Raw genomic sequence first — 9,598 nt, 5'->3', positions numbered from 1 at the left:
AATTAACATTGGTACCATACTCTTAACTGTCCTACAGACCTTATTTACATTTCGCCAGTTCTTCCCCTAATGTCTTTCTTCAGTTCCAGGATCCATGGCATTTAGTTGTTAGCACTTAACACCGACAAATTTAGTTGTCATGCCTTTTCAGTCTTTTCCAGTCTGTGACAGGCCCTTAGTCTTCCTTTGGTTTTCATGACCTTGAAAAGTATTAGTCACTTAATTTGAGAGGTACTAGTCATTTATTTTTCCGAATGCCTCTCAATTTGCATTTGTCTGATTACTGATTATTAGATTAAGATGTGCATTTTGTGGCAAGGATACTATAGAAGTGAAGTGTCTCGGTGCGTATGATGATGTTGTTAGCTTCAGTCAGGCTGTCTCTAACTCACGGCAGCCCTACGCATAACAGATTGAAACGCTGCCCGGTCCTGCATCAGCTTCATGATTGCTGGTATGCTAGAGTCCATTGCTGAGGCCACTGTGCATTGTAAGTGCCTACAGGATAAGCACTGGACTGTTAATTGCAAGACCAGCAGTTGAAACCCACCAGCTACTCCTTGGAAGCTCTATAAAGGGTCATTGCAAGTCAGAACTGACTTGACAGCATGTACCACCACCAGTAGCATTATATACAGTTGTGATCAGATAATTTGTGTGTCACAGGGTTTTCATTGGCTACATTTTGGAAGTAGGTTGCCAGGCCTTTCTTCCTAGTCTAAGTCTGGGAGCTTTGCTGAAACCTGTCTACCATGGGTGACTCTGTTGACATTTTAAATCCTGTTGGCATACCTTCCAGAATGCTAACAGTACGCAGTCATCAGAGTCCAACAAACTGACAGCAGTTGAAAACAATGTCTATTGTTTTATATTAACTTATACTGGTTCACTTATATGGTAGGTATATCACATAAGGACATCTCTTTTTCTTGGTGGTGTTAACCTTGAGTATTTGGGCAAGGTGGTGTTTGCTGGGTTTCTCTACTATAACACTTCTACTTTTCCCTCTGCAAGTACTAGGACATCTTGAGGCAGATACTTTGAGATTATGCAAATACACTGTTTTTGTAGAACATGTCAAAATGAAATGGTGCTCACAAGTGGTGCCAGATTTTTAAATAACAAACAGGCCATTATAAATAGGACACCAACCACTATATGTGATTCCTCCAGGAATATCACATCCTTCCAATTAGAGACAGAACACAACACCTTAGTACATGGAAAGAAGCTTTTATGACTTACAAAAAGAAGCAGACAGCCTACAACAAATGAGTGTTGTTGTTGTTGTTGTTGTTAAGTGCCTTCAAGTCGGTTCCGACCCATAGTGACCCTGTACAGGGTTTCCGAGGAAACCTTTACGGGAGTAGAAATCTTTACGGGAGTAGAAAGCCTCATCTTTCTCCCGCGGAGCGGCTGGTAGTTTCAAACCACTGACCTTAAGGTTCGCAGCCTGATTCGTAACCACTACGCTACCAGAGCTCCTTACAACAAAAGTGTAGTGGCCCCTAATTCAAAAGCTGTCTGGGAAGAGATGATAAACTTCTTTCTGTGTTCCCTGCTATGCACAACTGATGAGGGACTAAAAGGGACAGACACATGACATACTGGTTCTCCCGGCTATTGGACGATGCCCTAGTGGATAAAGAGAACTCTTCCAGGCCTGCCTCCACTGGCATCATGGGTGAAGGAAACAAAAGGAGCCTACCTTCTGCTAGTCCCCTCCAGACGATGGCCTAAAAACTTGTGCTACACATGCTGCTCATTAGTACTATAGCTGTGAGGACCACCAAGTTTCCTCTGCAACCAATTTTATACCCCAAGGAGCACATGACTGGGATCTACCTGGCACACTATAAAATCCACAATGTGATTTCCCAGGCTGATCACCCTAGGAAAGGAAAACAGAGAGAGGGACATTAAACACCTTGGCACCAAACCTAGAATAGAACTGTATCTCTGTAACCCCATGGACATTTAGACAAACCAGCAGGCTTCAGAGGAAGTGGGTGTAATGGTTTGTTCCTGAACCCCAAATACACCAGCAGGGGAAGGAATACGGAAGACATGGCCACCAGGCTTCTCTAAATGACTGTCTTTTCCATGTTTCTCCTTTAGTTCTCACTCACTAATTTTAGCATTCAAGAGTGGATCTTATCTGCCACATTCATCACTGCATTGTGCTAGTAGTCATTTCCTATGTCCTTCATTTCTTCTGCATTTATTAATTATAATTATTCTGTAAGGAAGTTGGTCCTTCATCCCCAGTTAATTATTAAATAACCTAGATACCATTATAGTTATTAAAGAAATTGAATTTGAAGTAAAATTTTTTTTTTCTCAAAACGAAAACTCTAGGCCCAGATTGTTTCATTGTGAATCCTATCAAACATTTAAGGTAGAAATAATACCAATTCTACATAACTTCTTCCAGAATAAAGTGAAGGGGGAAATGTTTCCCAATTCATTTTATCCCAATAAAATGGAGGGAAGCTTTCAGCATACAGATCCTGCGCTCACATTTGGTTAGATATGTTGTTATTAAGTGCCGTCGAGTTGGTTCTGACTCATAGCGACCCTGCATAGGGTTTCCAAGAAGCAGCTGGTGGGTTTGAACTGTCAACCTTGTGGTTCACAGTCCACTGCTGATCCTACAGCGCCACATCAGGAGAATGTTGTTGTTGTTAAGTGCCGTCGAGTCAGTTCCGACCCACAGCGACGCTATATAGGGTTTCAGAGGAGCGACTGGTGAGCTTGAACTGCCAACCTTGCAGTTTAAACGGCTTTGCAGTCTGTGGAGTGCCACACCAGAACAGGAGCATGTTAAATAGACATATGAGCCAACTTGAAAGAACTAACAATGGGCAAACCTTGAACAATTTGAATATATAATAAATGATAATGAATAATGGCAGCATTGGATTATAACCGAAAGTATAAATATCCATGCATCTGTATGGATACAAATGGACAAATAAATAAACGGGAGAGAAAGGACAAATTTTCCTAACAAAATTCCAAATAGTAAATGTAGAAGCAATGACAGAAATAGAAAATAATCATTAGAATGACACAGCAACAATTGCTGAAGGTAAGCTCCACTGAGGAGTGCTAAAATTCTTAGTAGAAACTTTAAGGAGAAACAGAATCTTTGCAAAACCTCAAAGTACCTCCCCTTAGATTTAGTAATTATTGCAGTAGTTCTAACACGACACCACATATTCTTTGATACTCCTCCATCCAGAATGTATAGCTTACTTCCCCAACCAAGGAAAGGAGTCCTGGTGACACTGTAGGATAAGCACTGGACTGCTAACCATCAGGTCAGCAGTTCAAAGATAAGGCTTTCTGCTTCTGTAAAGATTGACAACCTTGGAAACCCGATACAGGGTTGCTACGAGTAGGAATCAACTTAATGGCAGTGAGTGGGTTAGTATGAGGAAGGAACCCTAGTGGCACTGTAAGGTAACCACTGGGCTGGTAACCACAAGGTCGGTGGTTCAAACCTATCAGTTACTCCGTGGGAGAAAGATGACGCTATTTGCTCACATAAAGATTTACAGTCTCAGAAACTCTAAATAAGGTTGCTGTGAGTAAGAAACTCTAAATAAGGTTGCTGTGAGTAGGACTTGACTCAATGGCAGTGAGTTTTGATTTCTAAAAAGAGGAAAAGAAAAAACCAAACAATAGTAACTTTATAGCAGAGAAACTCAGGAGACACCATAACAAAGTGATCAAGGTTAACATTATCAGTAGTAAGTCATGAAATAATGCTACAAGAAGGGCACATAACCTCTGTGATATCCATCTCCAAAATCCATAATCTCAGAAAAATTTAAATGGAAGGATATTCCACTTGATATATGATTATCCTTTGAAAATGTCATGGTTATGAAAGACAAAGACCCAGAAACTGTCACAGATTGGAGAAGGCTAAGGAAACATGATGACTAAATGCAATATGCTATCCTGGATTGGATCCTGGAACAGAAAAAGGATAGTGTGAAATAAAGGATTATCCTTGACCAAAATTTTGGCCTTTTGTCCTTGGCTCCTAGGAAGCAACGCTTAAAATCTCCTGTCTGGGCATTCTGACTGTTTATTTTCCAAGATATATTTGTTTGTTCTTAAGGCAGTCCATGGGAGTGTAGTGTAGTGGCTCTGTAGGATACGCACTGGACTACTAACCACAAGGTTGACGGCTTAAGCCCACCAGCTGTTCCATAAGAGAAAGATAAGGCTTTCTGCTCCTGTGAAGACTGACAACTTCACTACAAATCAGAAATGACTCAACAGCTCTTAACATGATATATTTAAAATTCTTCGTCAACACCATAATTCAAATGTATTTTACTTGGGTCCACACCCACACCCATGGAAACAGCAGTCAAGAAATCAAATGACATATTTGCTAGTTAAATCTGCTACAAAATACATCTTTAAAGTGTTGAAGAATAAAGATGTCCCTTTGAGGATTAAGATACACCTGACGCAAGTCACGGTATTTTCGATTGCCTCACATGCATGTGAAAGCTGGACAATGAATAAGGAAGATGTAGGAAGAATTGATGCATTTGAATTACCATATTGATAAAGAATATTGCAATTTACCATGGACTACTTCGATGAGTCGGAACCGACTCCATGGCACATAACAACTTCGATGACACCTAACAACAACAACAACAACTAGATGAATGAACAAATCTGTGTTGTTAGAAATAGAATGCTCTTTAGAAGTGAGGGTGATGAGCCTTTGTCTCACATACTTTGGTCATGTTATCAGGAGGAACCAGTCCCTGGAAAAGGATTGCATGCTGAGTAGAGAGTTAGCGAAAAAGAGGGAGACCCTCACTGAGATGGGCTGACATGGTGGTTTCAACAATGCAGTAAAACATGGCATTGATTGTGAGGACGGCAAAGGACTAAGCAGTGTTTCATTCTGTTGTACATATTGTCATTATGAGTCTGAACTGACTTGAGGGCACCTAACAACACTACTTTTTCTAATCAAGAAAAACAAGAGTCTTTTTTCAAAGCTAAACCAAATTTTCAATGATCTCAGCATAGGTGAGGAACAGGAAAACAGTACTACTGCCATTGAGGTTGGCATTTCATGTTGGAATCTGGCATCAGGACCTCATGCCAGCCCAAATCCTGTGGTATTTGATTATCCTTTTCCTTGTACACAGGAAGCAGTCACAATGCGTAGGACTAACTAAAGTCTTAAATTTCTGGAGTCCCTTTGCTCTAGTTCAGCGTCTGCCATTTATTATTTCAGCTCTCCTTGGATTTATTAAATCAGTTTCCCTGTTGACAAACATGGCCCTGCCTTCTTAATCGCCAAATAGCAATTCTTCTCAGCAGGTCCCTGGATTTTTCACCTGTCAGAAATTGTTCCCCCAGGTTTTGGCTGATAGTTCTAAGCAACCTGCCTTCCATGGCTACTGGAATCATTAAGGAGAACTGCCTCACCCAGAGTGATACTCCTCTTTCTGGGAAAGCCAGTATCCAATGACTGGCCAGTGTGGGGGTTATAAAGTTCTGGTTCCTTTTATTCAATTGGGGACAACTCTGAAGGCCTGTCCCGACAGAGGTCTTTGGTGAGATTGCATCACAGCCCAACTTCTTCTATCCAGTCCTGCTTGTACAAATGCATTCTCTAAAAACTTATGAAAAACTAAGCTGCATCTCAAAGTCTGATTTCCATGGAACTCAGCCTGCTAAAAACAACAAAAGCTACTGACCCTGACAAATAGTGTTCAAGGACCAGATGGCAGGAAGTATCCTAAAATGGCGTCCTAGATTTCCCACCCTAATTCCTGGGGCTGTGGATATGATATCATGTCCATGATTATATTATGTTACATAGCAAGAGATTTCTCAGATACAATGAAAGTTACAACACATTTGAATTAATTCAAAGGGAAAATTCCCAGGTAAACCTAACACGAGTCCTTTAAAAAAATACTCTGACTGGTTTCAAAAGAGGAAGTTAAAAAAAAAAAAAATTCAGACTATGAAGAACTTGGTTCATTGCTGATGATTTGAAAACAGAGGGGACACACCCAAAGGACCAGAGAGTAGCCTCTAGGAGTTATAAGAAGCCACCCGTTGACAGCCAGCTAAGAAATGGGGATCTTAGTCCTACAAAAACAAGTAACTAGACTCTGCCAATACCTGAATGGACTTGAAAGTAGATTCTTACCCCACAGCCTCCAGATAAGAGTCCTGCTTAGCCAATATCTTTACAAGTATTTCAGCCTCATATTCTAAATAGAGAACTGAGTTGAGCCCACCTGGACTTCTGACTTAAAGAACTGCAAGATAAGAAATAGATATTGTTTTAAGTCACTAAGTTTGTGGTATTTTGCTATACTGCAATAGAAAACTGATACAGACTAAAACAAACGAGGCCATCAGAATAAAGCTAAGTCTCATCATGCTTCAAGAAAAAAATTGACAGTATCTGTGTGAAAATGAGAAGTCTGTACCAGACAATGAAAGGATCTAAAACGCAGAAAAATAAGGGACATAGCAGGTTGATGTCAAGTAATCAAGACATTTTAAAGTTTTTTTTAGTGTTTATAACCAGTGCTAAACTGTCTTACTTCATTACATTTAACTGGTAAAGAAAACGCGCCCAAATGGATTTAGACAGTTTCATTCTTGTGATATAGCAAACACTATAAGCTTCATAAGGAGCTCTGGTAGCGTAGTGGTTACGAATTGGGCTGCGAACCACAAGGTCAGCAGTTCAAAACTACCAGCTGTTCCACGGGAGAAAGATTAGGCTTTCTGCTCCCATAAAAATTTACAGCCTCGGAAACCCTGTACAGGGTCGCTATGAGTCGGAACCGACTCCATGGCACATAACAACAACATGAGCTTCATGTTCACATAAGTTTTTTGTGTCCCTCAAGTCCCATAAGGGTGATCCCAAATGAATGTTGCATATATAATGGATGCACCAGAGCTAAGGAACATCAAGCTTAGGAAATCCTCAATATTATAAGGAACTACTAGTAAATCTTCCCATCTTCCTCTTGAGACATATCTTTATTACTCTGGAATATAAGCAAATCTTCTCTGAGAAGTAAAGAGAGAAGTATTTATCTGTATTATTGTAAAATGTCTCTAGGGAGGGAGACATTCTCTTTCTTCACTATTCTGGAATGTAAATAAGTCTAAGAAAATCAGCTGCTAATGTCTAGGCATAACAAAACATAAGAGATTCATGAAGAATTGTCTCCCAAAGGAAACTAGAGTCAACCACACAAAATAAAACTACAAAGAATGAATGCTATGAATGTAGAAGGCAACAAAGAAATCTCAAAATGCGTAACTGATGAAGAGAATATATGGATCATGAAAAAAATTAAAATAAATAAAATATCCTTGAAACAAAATACTTGAATCTCATGACTGAAACAGCTCACTATATCCCAGGTAAAAATAATACATAGAAATACGCACCAAGGCATAGCTTTCCAAAGATCCTTAGCCTCAAGTATGAAAAACAAACAAACAAAAAACCCAAAGCAGGTTAAGTCTAAAACGTCGCAATGGCATCACTCAATTTTAGAAGAGCAACAGTACCTACCAAGTTCTCAGAAGTGTAACTACATCTGGGTGCAATTAGGGAAGCACATTCACTTTAATATGAATTAGACAATGGACAATTGCAGCACTAGCTGGGTGAAGTATGGAAGGCAGAGTTATTGGCATGCGTAGACAAGTCAGACCTTCCAGGAAAATCTGAGGAGTCAGGCATAATCTGACTTTGCTGAAGGGGGACTGGGAAGGGGCAGCTAGCTGATGGAGAAGTCTATGAAAAGCTGTTACATGTGTTGGTTTGCACCCAAGCCATTGGTGGAGGCCTCAGGCTGTTGGTTAGTGGGACTGGAAAGTGGGAAGAAGGGCTATAAACAGAAAGGAAGAGTGATGTAAAATTGCAACCTGCCCAAATAACCTCTGCAGCTGTCCTTTACTATACCCAATCTCAAAGACTTTTTTGAGTAATAGCTGTTCCTTCACTTTGACCTCCCAAAACTCATGCAATTTCTACTTTAGGACAACTCTAACTGGTAATAAAACAGGGACAGGGATTCTTGAAAATGTTATTTCTCAGTATAACCAAGTCAACAAGAGAGCAATGCAGCAAGCACACTGACCTAATATTTACCTACCCAACAAAATTGTTTTGTGGTGAAGCAACATTATCGGAGTTCATAAATTCCTTCAGGTCTGCTCAGTTGTCTTTAGTTAAGTTCACTTTGAGCAATTTTCCATCCTTGCATTGAAACACTCCTTGGAAACTGCTTTCTGTGAGTCCCTGCTGTTATCTTTACCTCTCTGGAAACTCTATACTGGGTCGTTATGGGCCGGAACTGACTCAACGGCACTTAACATCTTTTTGATGGTTCTTGTAGACAGCATATTGAAGGATCCTGTTTTTTTGTTTTTTTTTTTAAATCTGTCCTGCTACTGTCTTAGCTGGTACATTTAATCCATTTACATTCAGTGTAATTATCAATAGGCATGAATTGATTACTGTCATTTTATTGTGTGTTTTCTAGTGGTGCTGCTGGTTTCTTTGTTCCATATAGTTTTCTGAGCTAATTTTGTGTTGTTGTTTTTTCATTTTCATTTCTGTTGCATTAAAGTTTATTAAATTGTTATGATTTTCCTTTTTTATTTGATGTGAAGGTGTACTGATTTTCTTTAGGGTAGTTTAATTTCCCCCCATTTAAAACAGTCTTCTTTGTCTTGAAATATATTTGACTTCCTCACCACTTGGAAATTCTGTATCTACACCATTCCCTCTTTTTGCTGATTTCATTATAAATTGGTATCTCTGGTTCCCTATTTTCAGTTTTGTAAATTTGTTTTACTTTGTTATCATTGTTAAGTGCTAATGAGTCGGTTCCAATTCTTGTGACTCTGTATAGGGTTTCCAAGGAGTGTCTGGTGAATTTAAACTATCAACCTTGTGGTTCAAACTACTTTTATATCTGGGAGTCCTGGTGTGGTGCTGTAGAATAAGCACTGGACTGCTAACTGCATGGCTGGTAGTTCAAACACACCAGCTGCTCCTTGAAAACCCTAAACAGGGTCGCTATGATGTTATCACGTTAACCTCAGGTTATTGTCTGCCGTTGTTGGTTCTCAGTCCAAAGAGCACCCTTTAGTTGGTCTGGTCATTACAAATTCCTTTAATTTCTATTTATCTGTAAATGCCCTTATTTCACTGTTGTAGTTGAGTGACAGCTTTGCTGGGTTTATGATTCTTGGTTGGCATTTTTCATTTCCCTTTCCAAGTTGTGTATGTGCCATCCCATAAACTTCTTTCCTGCATGGCTTCTGCTGAGAAAACTCCTTTGTAACTTTTCATTTTTCCCAAGCTGCTCTCAGGATTGTTTTCTTGTTTTTGGTTTTATAAAGTTTGATTATATGTCTTGGCAACATTCTTTTGGAATCTAACCTGTTTGAGGTTCCTTCAGGTTCTTGTATGCTTATCTTCTCGTCTTTCATGATATTAGGGAAGTTTTCTTCCAACAACTCTTCCACAATTTTCTCTGTGATTTTTTTTTTTTTT

This window comes from Chrysochloris asiatica, unplaced genomic scaffold, assembly GCF_000296735.1.
Source record: "Chrysochloris asiatica unplaced genomic scaffold, ChrAsi1.0 scaffold00062, whole genome shotgun sequence".
In the NCBI taxonomy this organism is placed as follows: Eukaryota; Metazoa; Chordata; class Mammalia; order Afrosoricida; family Chrysochloridae; genus Chrysochloris; species Chrysochloris asiatica.
This window is presented reverse-complemented; position numbering follows the sequence as displayed.